The following is a 15,984-nucleotide window of genomic DNA, read 5'->3' as shown; positions in this document are numbered from 1 at the left end:
GAAAATCCCATGGACAGAGGAGCCTGGAAGGCTGCAGTCCATTGGGTCGCTGAGGGTCGGACAGGACTAAGCGACTTCACTTTCACGCCTCGGAGAAGGAAATGGCAACCCACTCCAGTGTTCTTGCCTGGAGAATCCCAGGGACAGGGGAGCCTGTGGGCTGCCCGTCTATGGGGTCGCACAGAGTCGGACACGACTGAAGTGACTCAGCAGCAGCAGCAGCAGCGACACATGGTATTGGCTGTTTCTCTGGAGAACGTCAATACAAAAACTAAAAAGTTGTCTAGTCTCTATCATTAAGAGCCAGCCCACTTTTACGGGGAATGGGTAAAGTGCACTCCTATTTCAGGAGAGTTAAAGGAGATTTTTCTCTCATTCATGTATACCACTCAAATACTTAATTCAAAAAGACAAATCTAATAAATGACATTTTCTACCTTGACCCTGCTGTAAAATAAAATACATTACTTTTGGCTGTTGATACAAATTGTAAATCGGGGAGGAATGGGGGAAGCAGGTCCTAGGACTTGCCAGGAGGTAAATGTTTAATATAGCTCAATGAATCTCAAAATAGGAAGGAGGCTCTAGTACCCTTCCCACCAAGAAAACCCAGATGGCTAAATGTGTAAGTTAGCAATGATTCAAATGAAAAATTCAAAATTATTTTATGAACCCTAAACACTTATTCTTGCTTCTGTGGTTCCCAAAGGTAGAAATCCTTAATGTTATACAAAAAATCTCCCAAGCACATAATACCATGACTTATCACTGATACAATTACTAATCAGAGCCATCTCACAACCCATTTCTCCTAGTCAAAGCATCAGAATAAAAAGGGGAGTAGTTCCTATATATCTCACATGTTGTTACAATTCATTTCAAATATTCTTTTAGTCTAAACAAGACTAATATTGGTCAGTAACACATCTATGAATGCAAAAATTTCAGTGTTATGGTACAGAGGAAGAAAATGAAGCTCTTGAACTTAAAATCTCCATACACTACTGATTTTCCTAATGTTTAACTAATTATCACTCATGGAGAAAAATGAATCTACTCCTTCAAAGTAAAAAAAAAATTAAATAAAGACTAAAAAGACATCTTTTTTTTCCTCCCTTTAAAATAAAAATCACACGATAAGTCTGCACTTCTCTTTTATAATGAGTTGCCGACAAATTCCTGATCCACGAATCAAAACAAAAAAATCGGATTTTAAGACCAAGAAACAAGCTAAATCAAATACATATTTAATTAAGAAACTAATAATGCAATATTACCCAAACAAAATGTAAGCACATGTTCAATTATCATGTTCCATATTTCAGAGAAGAGGCATTAAGGATTTATGCCATAAGTTTATTTACAAACATATTTAGGATGCTGAGTTCAAGGGACTGATCCTTTTAAGAGACTGCACCTCTTAATATGCTCCTCTTCCTATCTGTGAATAAAAACACAAAAAATTAATGACACTTAAACTCAAATTTAACAGAAATCATGCAGTTTCATTAATATATTGTCCTTCAATTTATGACTGGTGCATCAGAAAGCGTTTACAGTATCATGATTTTACTCATACTGATTTGCTTCATCATATGCAACAAGTAATGGCTTGGATAAATCATTTCCCTTCTAAAGTAAGACAAGTGAAGTCCTTCTTTTCTAAAGTATATTTTGGAATGTATTCCAACAAACCCACAGAGCCTCCTGTAGTGTTGTTTATGATGAAAATTCTAATTACAATATTAATCTTCTCACTCAGTGGTGCTTTAGTTGCTAAGTCGGGTCTGACTCTTGAGATCTCGTGGAATATAGCCCACCAGGCTCCTCTGCCAATGGGATTTTCCAGGCAAGAATACTGGAGTGGTTTGCCATTTCCTTCTTACTCAGGGACTCTAATAATCTTGCAGCACACATGATTCCTTCATGTAGATACTAACATATACCGCCCTCAAGACAGACGAACAGTAATCAGTTTATTAGAACTTTTCCTGGTCAAGAACCTCAGCTCTGGAACAAGACTGCCTGGATAGAATTCCTGGTCCACCACTGCTAGCTATGGAATACTATGCAAGCTGACTTTCTTTTTTTGGTCTCAAATCAGGTTAATACCTCACAGTCTTGCCTGGGAAGCAATCTGAGCCTATTAATATTACGTGTGCCTAACAAACAGCAGCATTCAATAAACACTGGCTTTCAGGCAAAGTTTGTTTGTCTATAGGTTTAACCTGTCTCCCACCAATGTCACATGCCCACTTAACTTCAGTATTTGTGATTTTGAGGGGGTGGGTGGTAAGGGAAGAAAGGAATAAAGGAGAAACTTCTGCGAAGGTTTTAATTCCATTCAATTTACCTTTCTCATGGATTACTTTTTAAGCAGTTGGTGTCTTACGATAAAGAAAGGTGCAGCAAATCCAGACCCAAAGAACAAAGTCATCATAGCTAGTAACCTCCACTTGTTTTCCACTGAAAATGGTATATTCTGTTGGGAACAAAAGAGAACAAACAACAAATATTGAACTTCAAACCATCTGATTTTACAATTAAAAATAAGTACAGACGAAACGCTAATTTTCATATAATCAGGTTATGTATGCCTGGTCAAATACCTGAGCTCTGGAACAAGACTGCTTGGATAAAAATCCTGGTCCACCATTGCTATGTATGGAATACTGGGCAACTTAATCATAGCACTTTTAAACATCTTTAAAATCATATGACCTTCACCGCCAACACTATATGGTAAAAAAAAATTTCTGGCTTTCCTGACTCTCTCTCTACACCCTTTCTAGGCCTCAGGATAACCCCAGGAAGCTGTTACAGCTAACTACCCGCTTGAAGCTATTTATAATTAAAACTAAAACCAACTTCAAGGACGGTTAATACTTCTAATTTCATCAATTCGTATAAGACTAGCTCCACATCATAGGCCCTCATAACCCCGAGTTTTCAATGACCTTCATTTCGAAGCCGGTGACCTTTAGCTAGGTTTTAAGCCACAATACCTGCAGTCAGAGGTTCTAAGGTCCCCCGAATTTTGAAGGGCAGGGTGGGGCGCGCAGGGGAAATGGGGGGAGCGCTAGAGCGAGGTAAGGCCTCTGGCTTCTTTTACTGAAGCCTATTCATGACTACAGCGCGCAGTCACACTCCTGAACTTTCTCCCGGGTCCCTGGGGGAAGCCGAATGCTAGTCGACGTCCCAGTTCAAAACCCTGGCTTCTCATTTCTCTCTTCACGTCGCACAGTAGGCCTCGGAGTTCAGTCAGTCGCGGCCAAGTGCCCCCTACCCAACGAAGCAGGCCCCTTCCATACTAACCTTCCCTGGACCCTCCTCATAGTGGCTCCGACGAATCACAGAGGTTGTGAACCTCCGGATGCTCTGTCCCAACATAGCGCTGTTGGACGCTCTACAAAAGATCCAGAGACCAGAGGCGGAAGAAATGGCGGATGCAAACCTACCGCTTCTTGCCTCACGACCTTGCTCCTCTAACTGCAAGGATCGAAAGGGAAGATGGGAAATGCGGCACAGTTCTCGGAAAACGCGAGAAAACGGCGTTCTGAGGATTGTGGGAATTGTAGTTTAGAGCACGGCGGCGCATTGTCGGCCCTGAAGAATTGTGGGAAACGTAGTCTGGCAGCAGATTCTCGCGGTGATACTTTTAGAGCTGAGTTCTTTAGGTTTGTTTCTAAAACGATTTTACTGAAGTTAACGAAGCAGTTTACGTATGTTCTAGTTTATGGAAAAGGAAAATAAACCTCTCCCTTTTCTTTTTTTGTGACTGTATGCTAAGTGTTTCTAATTTGCACTACTATGTCGCTATGAGATGTGTGAAGAAAACATAACAGCAAATAATCAAATAATATGCAGTGCAAAGGATTTCAGAGAGAAAACTGAGTTGAAGTGCCAAGGGAAGGGTTATTGGAAGTAAGCGTAGCTGCTCAGTCTGGTACTTCCCCCCAGACTCCTCTGTCCATAGAATTCTCCAGGCAAGAATACTGAAGTGGATTGTCATTCCCTTCTCCAAGGGGTCTTCCCATCCCAGGGATCGAACCTTGGTCTCCCGCATTGCAGGCAGATTCTTTACTAAGCCACAAGGGAAGTCCCCCTTGAAAGTATAGAGAACTAAATGCAACACAAATAGGGAAAGAGGGCAGAGAAAACTCAAGGCTAGCGTTAGTGTGGCTTGTTGGGAAAACTCAGCAGTGGCCACAGGACTAGAAAAGGTCAGTTTTTATTTCAATCCCAAAGAAAGGCAGTGCCAAAGAATGCTCAAATTACCGCACCATTGCACTCATCTCACACGCTAGTAAAGCAATGCTCAAAATTCTCCAAGCCAGGCTTCAGCAACACGTGAACTGTGAATTTCCAGATGTTCAAGCTGGTTTTAGAAAAGGCAGAGGAACCAGAGATCAAATTGCCAACATCTGCTGGATCATCAACAAGGCAAGAGAGTTCCAGAAAAACATCTGTTTCTGCTTTATTGACTATGCCAAAGCCTTTGACTGTGTGGATCACAATACACTGTAGAAAATTCTGAAAGAGATGGGAATACCAGACCACCTGACCTGCCTCTTGAGAAACCTATATGCAGGTCAGGAAGCAACAGTTAGAACTGGACATGGAGCAACAGACTGGTTCCAAATAGGAAAAGGAGTATGTCAAGGCTGTATATTGTCACCCTGCTTATTTAACTTCTATGCAGAGTACATCATGAGAAATGCTGGAAGAAACACAAGCTGGAATGAAGATTGCCAGGAGAAATATTAATAACCTCAGATATGCAGATGACACCACCCTTATGGCAGAAAGTGAAGAGGAACTAAAAAGCCACTTGATGAAAGTGAAAGAGGAGAGTGAAAAAGTTGGCTTAAAGTGCAACATTCAGAAAATGAAGATTATGGCACCTGATCCTGTTGCTTCATGGGAAATAGATGGGGAAACAGTGGAAACAGTGTCAGACTTTATTTTTTTGGGCCCCCAAATCACTGCAGATGGTGACTGCAGTCATGAAATTAAAAGACACTTACTCCTTGGAAGAAAAGTTATGACCAACCTAGATAGCATATTGAAAAGCAGAGACATTACTTTGCCAACAAAGGTCCATCTAGTCAGGGCTATGGTTTTTCCTGTGGTCATGTATGGATGTGAGAGTTGGACTGTGAAGAAAGCTGAGTGCCGAAGAATTGATGCTTTTGAACTGTGGTGTTGGAAAAGACTCTTGAGATGGTTGGATGGCATCACTGACTCAATGGGCATGAGTTTGAACAGACTCTGGGATTTGGTGATGGACAGGGAAGCCTGACATGCTGCAGTCCATGGCATCGCAAAGAGTCTGACACGATGGGACTGAACAACTGAACTCACCTGAACTCACTTCAGTATTCCTACCTGGAGAATTCCATGGACTGTATACTCCATGGGGTCACAAACAGTTGGACACAACTGAGAGACTTTCACTAACTCACTGCTGTTAGTCTCTGATTAGTGTGTATTGGGAAGAAATTGGTGATAAAGGAGGCCAGGAAAGCAGCATTCGGTTAAATTGTGAAAAGTGAAAGAAAGGGAAAGTGAAGTCGCTCAGTCGTGTCCGACTCTTTGTGACCCCATGGACTGTAGCCTACCAGGCTCCACCGTCCTTGGGATTTTCCCGGCAAGAGTACTGGAGTGGGTTTACATTGCCTTCTCCAGAGTTATCTTCCCGACCCAGGGATTGAACCCAGGTCTCCCGCATTGTAAGCAAGACAATGAGCCACTGTCTGAGCCAGCGGGGAAGTCTGTGCTGACCTAAGGTTTACGTTATTCATCTGTGGCAGAGTGTACAGAGGACTCACTTATGCAGCATCAGTAAACAAAGTTGATTAAGATTTCAGTCTTTGAAAACTGGATATAAAGTGCATGCTTTCATCTTTCTTTATCTTTTAAAAGAGACAAGTCATGTTTCACTTTGATCAAAACACAAAAAATATAAAGTGAAGAAATTTTATTTCTACAAGGAGCTTGTAACTGAGTAGAGATACATGTAAAGCATAACTGGTGTTTTCTCCTTATTGACAGAGACTATATGATATTCGGTTTTTTTAAAGTCCCCATCAATGTCTTTATCTATTAAAGGATTCTGATTTATGTTTCGGAGAAGGCAATGGCAACCCACTCCAGTACTCTTGCCTGAAAAATCCCATGGACGGAGGAGCCTGGTAGGCTGCAGTCCATGAGGTCGCTAAGAGTTGGACACGACTGAGCAACTTCACTTTCACTTTTTACTTTCATGCCTTGGAGAAGGAAATGGCAACCCACTCCAGTGTTCTTGCCTGGAGAATTCCAGAGATGGAGGAGCCTGGTGGGCTGCCGTCTATGGGGGTCTCACAGAGTCAGACATGACTGAAGCAACTTAGCAGCAGCAGCAACAGCAGCAGGGAAATGTTTTCACAGTTAATAGTTAAGGTTTTCTGAATTTCCTTTTTCATTCTAATGTACATAATGCCTCCTGTATACTTGGTTCATTGTTACTTCTAATTCATATTAATTGATTCTCCTCTGTGTATCTGTCAGTTAACTCCAAAGGGAACTATAGGAGAAATTCTGTATGGCTTTGAAATTATCTGCCCCTCATGGGCTCTGTGAACTCATTTTATCATGACATGGGATGGGAGGGGGATATTCCTTTTCTCCCTGAATCTGGATGGACTCTGTGTGACTCTTTTGACCAAGAGAATTTGATATGGGATGCTGTGTTAGTATCCTGCCCAGTCCTCACGAAATTGGTAGCTTCTTTTCCTGTCTTTGGAAGGTTTCTCCTAGCAACTCTGAAGTTCATGTTAAGAAGTTTGATTACTCTGTTGGAGAGGCCCCCTGGAGAGTACTCAAGAATTCACTGGAAAAAAAATGGGGCATCAGCTTAGTAGTCAAGTATGTGAGTAAAGGTATCTTGGATTCTCCAGTCCAGTCCAGTCCAGTCCAGCTGCTAGCTGAATAACACTGAAGGACCTCAGTCAGTGCTGTGTAGAGAAGAGATGCTCAGTTTAGTCTTGCCCCAAATGTTAATCTACAGATTTGTGAGACATAATTAGATGGTCATTCTTTCAAGCCAGTTAGTTTGGGGTAGTTTGTTATGCACCAGTAAATAACTGGAACAACAACTGCTCAGCTGAACCTATTAGCCTCCAGACATATAAAAGAAAATAATACATTGTTTTAAGATGTTAAATTTTGGGATAGTTTATTATAAAGGAGTAGAGATCTGGAACAGGTACCATACACAATTTCTTATACACATAACCTAACATTCTAAATTCAGTCATAGTGACTGGCAAGGAAAATGCATATCATCTTTGAGAACTTTTTGATTTAGTATGATACTCTTTTGCTATAAAATGAATTTCAAGAGAAATGAGACATTTCATGGATTCAAACAAAAAAGAAAAGATCTTTAGGGACACGGGGTTTACTCCCAGGTTGTATTTAAAAAATAAAATCCAATTATTTTAATAGTGAATAAGGCGTATATCATAGAGTGAGCAATGCTCTTTCTAGACCCACATGAATCTTTGGAGACTGAAATTGCATTATATAGAAAAACATATCTAGAAATTAAAGAACAGTATATGTCATGTCTCTCAACAGCTACTACATTAGATTTTTAGAAAGTAGGTTAGAATTCAAGAATAAATTCTTTACTGAAAAAGTTTATGTTTCTGTTCTACATTTAAAACAAGTTAACAAGTTTTTTTTGTTCTCAAGTTTTTAGAAATTCCTGCTATTGTAGAATTAAAATCAGAATGTCGTGCTAGCCTTTAAAAATTTTTACATTTGTAGAAAGAAAAGAAAAGAAAAAAACCCTGGTTTTAGGAAAGAATAAAATGTGATTCCACTGAGGCAGTTACAGTTGGAGAATATTCTGCCAGTCTTCTGAATGATTTAGTGATGATCAACTGTAAGAAAAATTTCTGCAAAAAAAATAAAATACTTATATGATCAAGTTGTATATTTTACTCATCTTATTTTATTACTATTAAATACTAATTTTTCCCTAAAAGCATATCATGTTTTTCGTTCCAAATTTATTGCTTAATCTCAATGAAAGTTTAAGAATGATTCATTTTTTGAAGACCAATTTGTAGCTTAATTATTTGTCATTGAGAATTGCCAAGTATAGTTAGATACATTTTTACAAGGTGAACACAGAAACTGACATTTCTCAATTTGAAAATCACTGATTGTATTTATGTTTATGGGCCATCTCCTTCTTGACTTAATTTACAGTGATACCTTGTATTGCTTTGGCCAGGTTTCTTTAAATTCACTATGGCATTTCCTGCTTGTGTCTATAACTGTAATACTGAATAATTAAATAGTTTCATTCATTTATTTTAGGAAAACACATAATTTAAATGAGGAAGGGAATACTGAAAACGAATTCAATACATCATTCTAAAAAATCCTTTTTTGATAGAAGTAAGTAAAACATAGGAGATATTTGAAAACAAACCAACTTTGTTGCAATACTTATGTTGTTTTGTTTTGTAAAGAACTGTGCAGTTAAGGACTATCTGGAAATCTTGGTCTATAACTAGCTCGTTTTCTGCTGATCAATGCATATGAAGTGCTGGTATATGTCTACCAGATTCAGGTGAGATTTCAGGGTTCCAATCAAAGGCACTTTGTTCCTCCAGACAGTGGACTGGCAATGACATGGTTAATACAGTCCAGAAAGATGTGCTGTTTATGCTATCATAGCTTCTGTATCTGGCTTTTCAGTTTGGGCTTATAATTAAGAGAAATAGGATTTTCTTGAGATAACATTTATGCATTTTGAGTAAATTATTAGTGAACTCACAAACAGGTCCTTTAAATATTTCAACTAATTATAAAATTATACAAAATGGGTTAGGTTTAATTTCCCAGTTCTCTTCACATATCTCAGATAATCTATACCCTCACTAACAGCATTAAAAACTCTATCTTTGTCCTAAATTGGATTCAGCATCTTCTTACCAGTCTATACTAAGGGACTTTTTTTTTAAACAACAGACTTATGAAACTCATTGCTGTGTTTACTGTGAGGATTTTGTTTTCCCTCTGAGGATATGTTTCAATGTATTTCATGGTGTCATTTTTATGAGACCCATAGGAGAAATTTCTCTCTGGTCTTAGAACTAAAATAAACATGCTTCTTCTGAGTAGCTGATTTGCTTTTTCCTTATGAATGCTATGAATAACAAATTTTATTGCAATTTTTTTCCCATATAGTGATTCTTAGAGATCTTAGGGAGAAGGCAATGGCACCCCCCTCCAGTACTCTTGCCTGGAAAATCCCATGGACGGCGGAGCCTGGTGGGCTGCGGTCCATGGGGTCGCTAAGAGTCGGACACGACTGAGTGACTTCACTTTCACTCTTCACTTTTCGGCATTGGAGAGGGAAATGGCAACCCACTCCAGTGTTCTTGCCTGGAGAATCCCAGGGACGGGGAAGCCTGTGGGGTCGTACAGAGTTGGACACGACTGAAGTGACTCTGCAGAGAGCTTAGAGCCAAATGTGTGACCTACCTTCTGGGAAGACTGTGAAGGTATTTTGTGTACTTTACTCTTAGCTCCATCTTCTCTTCTCAATTTATTTAGCTTTGCTTCACTTTTCTATCCAATTTTATTTTATCATACTCTATAGTACGTGTCTTTGTTCTATACCTCAAATGTTTTCTGAAACAGTATTAGCACATGTAAATAAGCTAATAAATCATGAATTCTCCTCACAGAGAAAGTTGTTGTAGAGTTACTTTATTGATCATGCTCTTTGCTTTATAGAACCTGGGCTAGGTAAGGCAATTAAAGCTAGCTAATGTAACAAATGAGCCCCAGATTTTAATGGCTTAACACGATGAAGATTAATTTCTTACTTATGTCTCCATCTGGATCAGATGTTCAGCCTGTAATCTTCCAATTGGTAACCCTAGTGTCACCATCTTCTTGGGTCTCACTCAGTCTTCTGGATTGACCCTGCCTGCCGCCGTGCTACGAAGGTAATGAATGCTATGAATAACAAGCTGGCATGCGTTACTTGTGCCTATATTCTATTAAAACCAATCACATGCTACCACCATTATCCAAACCCAATTAAAACCAATGACATGCTATCACCATTATCCAAACCCAATTAAATGATATACAGACTTCTGTGTGTCTGAGAGGAAATTGGTTTGGTTAAGTACAGCATCTCCTCTGCAGAGACCTTCTCGTTTCTTGCTGGAATCTTATGGAGTACCTCTGTAAGAATTCAACATCCTGTGGTTATATATTACCTTGGGGCTTTACTACAGTGCTGCAGATGCTCATAATCTTGTAACTTCCTATTCTGCACATTACGCCAGATCTGCACACTTCAGGCAATATACTGTACCTGGAATCAGAATAACATGGGCTCAAATGAAAGATCTACCCTGACTGTTTAGTTTTGGCAAGTTGCAAGTTCCTTCCTCATCTTTCAAATGGGGACAGTAATGTTACTTACTATATAGGGTTGTTAAAAGGCTATTAAACTGTACCCCTCAAGGCTGCAAGCCATGTTACTGCCCAGCCTCAAAACCAAAAAACAACAACAACAACAAAAAACACAGAACCCAGAGATAGACAGAGACATCAACAGTTTATTGGCTAGGGGATCTTAGGCTGCTGCTGCTGCTGCTGCTAAGTCGCTTCAGTTGTGTCCGACTCTGAGTGACCCCATAGACCGCAGCCCATCAGGCTCCTCTGTCCCTGGGATTCTCCAGGCAAGAACACTGGAGTGGGTTGCCATTTCCTTCTCCAATGCATGAAAGTGAAAAGTGAAAGTAAAGTCGCTCAGTCGTGCCCGACTCTTAGCGACCCCATGGACTGCAGCCTACCAGGCTCCTTCGTCCTTGGGATTGTCCAGGCAAGAGTACTGGGGTGGGTTGCCATTGCCTTCTCCGAGGGGATCTTAGGAGTTCTCAACAAAAGATCCTGGAGCAGCACTCCCACTGCAGGAGGCAGACAGCAGACTCAGTTGGTAAAGAATCCACCAGCAATACAGGAGACCTGGGTTCAATCCCTGGGTTCGGAAGATCACCTGGCGAAGGGAAAGGCTACCCACTCCAGTATTCTTGCCTGGAGAATCCCATGGACTGAGGAGCCTGGCAGGCTACAGTTCACGAGGTCACAAGAGTTGGACACCACTTCGCAACTAAACCACCACCATCAAGCTGCACCCCTCAAGCCTGCAAGCCTTGTAACTGCCCAGTCTTGAAAGAAACAAACAAACAAACAAAAAAAGAGCCCAGAGACAGAGACAGAGACATCAACAGTTTTTTGGATAGAGGATCTTAGAAGTTCTCAACAAAAGATCCTGGAGTGACACTCCCACTGCAGGAGGCAGCCAGCAGATGGCAAGAAGGACAGGACAGCAATGTCACTACTCTCAGTACCCAGGGGGAGAAGGAAGCTACCACTTATAATTCAGGCAGGCTCATCAATTATCAGGAAACCGTCAGTTACCAGGAAATTGCCTCTCTTCTCTGCCATCATTGTGTGCCCTCAACTATCTATACTGTTGAATGTTTATAAGTTTCTGTTGATCCTCCCTTTGGTTCCACACTGAATCCAGGGCAGACAGAAAGTGGTATTAATGCTTGTTTTTGTTTTATTCCTGTTGTATGAATCTGTGTTCTCTGTTCAGTCACTAAGTCCTGTTTGACTTGTTGAGACCCCACAGACTGCAGGATGCCCGTCTTCCCTGGTGTATCCTTCGTTATCTCCCAGAGTTTGTTCGAATTCAAGTCCATTGAGTCGGTAATACTATCTAACCATCTCATCCTCTGCTGTCCTCTTCTCCTTTTGCCTTCAATGTTTCCCAGCATCAGGATCTTTTCCAGTGAGTCAGTTCCTCACATCAGGAGGCCAAAGTATTGGAGTTTCAGCTTCAGCATCAGTCATTCCAGTGAATACTCAGGGTTGATTTTCTTTAGGAGTGACTGGTTTCATCTCCTTGCTGTCCAAAGGACTCTCAAGAGTCTTCTCTAGCACCACAGTTCAAAAGCATTAATTCTTTAGTGCTCACCCTCCTTTACTGACCAACTCTCACATCCATATATGACTACTGGAAACACCATCAGTTCATTTCATTTCAGTCACTCAGTTGTGTCTCATTCTGCGACCCCGTGGACTGCAGCACTGCAGGCTTCCCTGTCCATCACTAACTCCTGGAGCTTGCTCAAACTCATGTCCATTGAGTCAGTGATGCCATCCAGCCATCTCATCCTCTGTTGTCCCCTTCTCCTCCTGCCCCCAATCCCTCCCAGCATCAGAGTCTTTTCCAATGAGTCAACTCTTTGCATGAGGTGGCCAAAGTATTGGAGTTTCAGCTTCAAAATCAGTCCTTCCGATGAGCACCCAGGACTGATCTCCTTTAGGATGGACTGGTTGGATCTCCTTGCAGTCCAAGGGACTCTCAAGAGTTTTCTCCAACACCACAGTTCAAAAAATCAACTCTTCACTGCTCAGCTTTCTTCACAGTCCAACTCTCACATCCATACATGACTACTGGAAAAACCAGAGCTTTGACTAGACAGACCTTTGACAGCAAAGTATGTCTCTGCTTTTTAATATACTATCTAGGTTGATCATAACTTTTCTTCCAAGGAGTAAGTTACTGTTAATTTTATGGCTTCAGTCACCATCTGCAGTGATTTTGGAGCTCAAGAAAATAAAGTCTGTCACTGTTTCCATTGTTTCCCTATCTATGTGCCATGAAGTGATGTGATTAGACGCCATGATGTTAGTTTTATGAATGCTAAGTTTTTAACCAACTTTTTCACTCTCCTCTTTCACTTTCTTCAAGAGGCTCTTCAGTTCCTCTTTGTTTTCTGCCATAAGGGTGGTGTCATCTGCATATTTGAGGTTATTGATATTTATAAATCATATTTCAAATATGAGGTTATTGATTTTCTAAATCATATTTCAAAACCATAGCTTTGACTATACAGACCTTTGTTGCCAGAGTGATGTCTAACACACTCTCTAGGTTTGTCATAATTTTTCTTTCAAGGGCAAATGTCTTTTAATTTCATGGCTGCAGTCACTGTTCACAATGATTTTGGAGTCCAGGAAAATAAAATCTTTCTCTGTTTCGACTTTTTCCCCTTCTATTTGCTGTGAAGTGATGGGACCAGATGCCATGATCTTAGTTTTTGAATGTTGAGTTTTAAGCTAGCTTCTTCACTCTCCTCTTACAACCTCTCAAGAGACTCTAGATCCTCTTCACTTTCTGCTATAGGGGTGGTATCATCTGCGTATCTGAGGTTGTTTATATTTATCCCAGCAACCTTTATTCCAGCTTGTGATTCATCCAGCCTGGCATTTTGCATGATGTACTCTGCAAGTATGTTAAATAAGCAGGGTGACAATATACAGCCTTGATATACTCCTTTCCCCATTTGGAATCAGTTGGTTGTTCCATGTCTGGTTACAACTGTTGTAAGGCTTCTCAGGAAGCAGGTGAGGTGGTCTGGCATTCCCATCTCTTTAAGAATTTTCCACAGTTTGTTGTGATCCACACAGTCAAAGACTTTAGCTTAGTCAATGAAGCAGAAGTAGATGTTTTTCTGGAATTCCTCTGCTTTCTCTATGATCCAGCGGATGCTGGCAATTTGATCTCTGCTTCCTCTGCCTTTTCTAAACCTAGCTTGTACATCTGAAAGTTCCTGGTTCACATATTACTGAAGCCTTGCTAGAAGGATTTTGATCATTACCTTAGTAACATGTGAAAGGAGCACAATTGTGCAGTAGTTTGAACAAGCTTTGGCATTGCCTTTCCTTGGGATTGGAATGAAAGCTGACCTTTTCCAGTCCTGTGGCCACTGCTGAGTTTTTCAAATTTGTGACATCCAAAATCCCTATTGCTCAAACTGTGTTAACTGAAATTTTCTAGTCTTTTCAGAAACTCAAAAGCTGAGATTGTTTTTAGTTTTTCCATTCACTTTTCATTCCTGTTGTAGAAATCCTGTCCTAAGGGGGAGGAAATGGTGGTAGAGGATAGGGCTGATGGCAATTTATTGTTGGTAAAACAGGTGATATATTAAAAATGATTTTCCCAGGACACAGATTTTTACTATCTGAAGTAAAATGACTGATGTGTTATATCTACTTCTGAGAGCAGTCTTGCACAAGTATTGGGGATGCAGACAAACCTGACTTCAGGGGAATAAAAAATTCCAGTGCATTTCCTGTCATTCTCAAAAGAAAAGTGAAACCTTTGTTTATACTACTAGAGACAAAGGCTTAGATAAATATTAAGAGAAGTAAGAATTTTATTTAAATTCACAATGTTAGGCCTTTTTAAAAGGCATGATTACCTAGAGAGGAGGGCATTCACATCTGGAAGCAGTAAGGGATTAGAACAACATGCAAGATGAAAAAAGATAACATTTGCAAAAACTGCATGATGTTTAGAACAAGATGTTTTGCTTTCTCTCCTTTTATACAAACTATGAAAATTTGGTGGAAAATATACAGACACAGTGTTGAAATCACTTTACAGCTTTAAGTAAGTTGGAATTCCACAAAAAAATTACAGAAACAAGTGTTAAAGATTAACGATGCCAACTTTAAATATATCCAGAAAATAAGATGATAGAGTCAAAAGTCTTAATCATAAAGACCAAAGAAGTCTGACAAGGTGATTTGATAAATATAATAGGATAAAAAGTTCTCATACCTTTCCTTCTTAGGTGCTGGATTGGCCATCTACTGTGCTTAATCTGATTTCCTTCAATGCTGCCATCATTAAAGAGTTTTAATGATAAACCCTCCCTTGAAGTCATAATGGCACCATAGAAATGAATGTGTTACATTCATGCATGCATGCATGATCAATCATGTCTGACTCTTTGCGGCCCCATGAATTGTAGCCTGCCAGGCTCTTCTGTCCATGGGATTTCCCAGGCTAGGATACTAGAGTGGGTTGCCATTTTTATCCTCCAGGGGATTCTTGACCCAGGGATTAAACCTGCATCTCTTGTGTCTTCTGCACTGGCAGGCAGATTCTTTACCACTGAGCCACATGGAAAGCCCTATGTTAGTTTACCTCCATCCTATACCTCAAATCTACTCTTCTTCTCAGTTTTCTTTTTTATGGGTGTAGTTTCCGTTTCCAGGTCATCCCAACCCAGAATCTGAGAATTGTCTTTGACTCCTTTTTCTCTTTCCAAGGGTCTTACCACTTAATGGGGGTAGGGTGGAAAGAACATTCAGACTAATAGAGGGAAAAAATCATAACGTGTTTTTAATTACTACAAACAGGAGGATCTAGACACAAGATTGAGTCTTCTTTGCCTCACTGGTGCACATGGTTACCTAGTCTTACAGTGATGATATTTTAAGTGGGTATCTGAGTACAGACAATAGCTGGTTATTTTTCTCTTAGTCCAAGTAGAAGGAAGATAGCAAAATCATCCTCCAGCTTTACTCTAAGAAAGTTAGAAGCTTTACACTGATTTTGTAGCTTCTAATTTCAAGGTCACACCTGGTCGTAGATGAAAACTACCTACACTAAACTCAACTTGTAGGTAGAGAAATGTTGTTGTTTGTCTTTCAGCTTCTGAACTCTACTCCATACCTACCACTCTGTGACTTTTCTGCGTGTTCCTTCTAGGATTCCAGAAATCACATTCTCTTTTTGAGATTAAAAAAAACTTTTATGAGATCCAAAATTAATACGTTTTAAATATATAAACCATTAACATTATACCAGAACATTAATGTTCTTTGAAGACTGTCCAAATTAACAAAAACTGAAGCATAAGTAAAAGAAATAATAATACTTCTATAGATAATTTCAGACAACATGAGGAGAAGAGCTCTTTGTGTCTGTTTTTGTTTAATTAGGAGAGAATGTTGTGGACAAAATTTTAAATATTCAAATGGTTTCTGTACAGTGTAAGTGTTATAAAGTTATGGTAGATTTTAGACAGTTTCTTTCCT

At 40.0% G+C, this 15,984-nt stretch overlaps 1 non-coding gene across 1 annotated transcript; it reads right to left on the bottom strand.

Annotated features, from left to right (window-relative positions):
* Nucleotides 1-1,538: 1,538 nt before the first annotated feature.
* LOC138086712 (small nucleolar RNA Z39) lies at nucleotides 1,539-1,601 on the bottom strand. Its single transcript, XR_011145418.1, has one exon. It is a non-coding gene; the product is annotated as a small nucleolar RNA Z39 (small nucleolar RNA).
* Between the last annotated feature and the right edge of the window lie 14,383 nt (nucleotides 1,602-15,984).

The sequence above is a fragment of the Capricornis sumatraensis genome, chromosome 9 (assembly GCF_032405125.1).
Source record: "Capricornis sumatraensis isolate serow.1 chromosome 9, serow.2, whole genome shotgun sequence".
Taxonomy (NCBI): domain Eukaryota; kingdom Metazoa; phylum Chordata; class Mammalia; order Artiodactyla; family Bovidae; genus Capricornis; species Capricornis sumatraensis.
The sequence above is the reverse complement of the archived record's forward strand: the minus strand, read 5'-3'. Positions and strand labels throughout refer to the sequence as shown.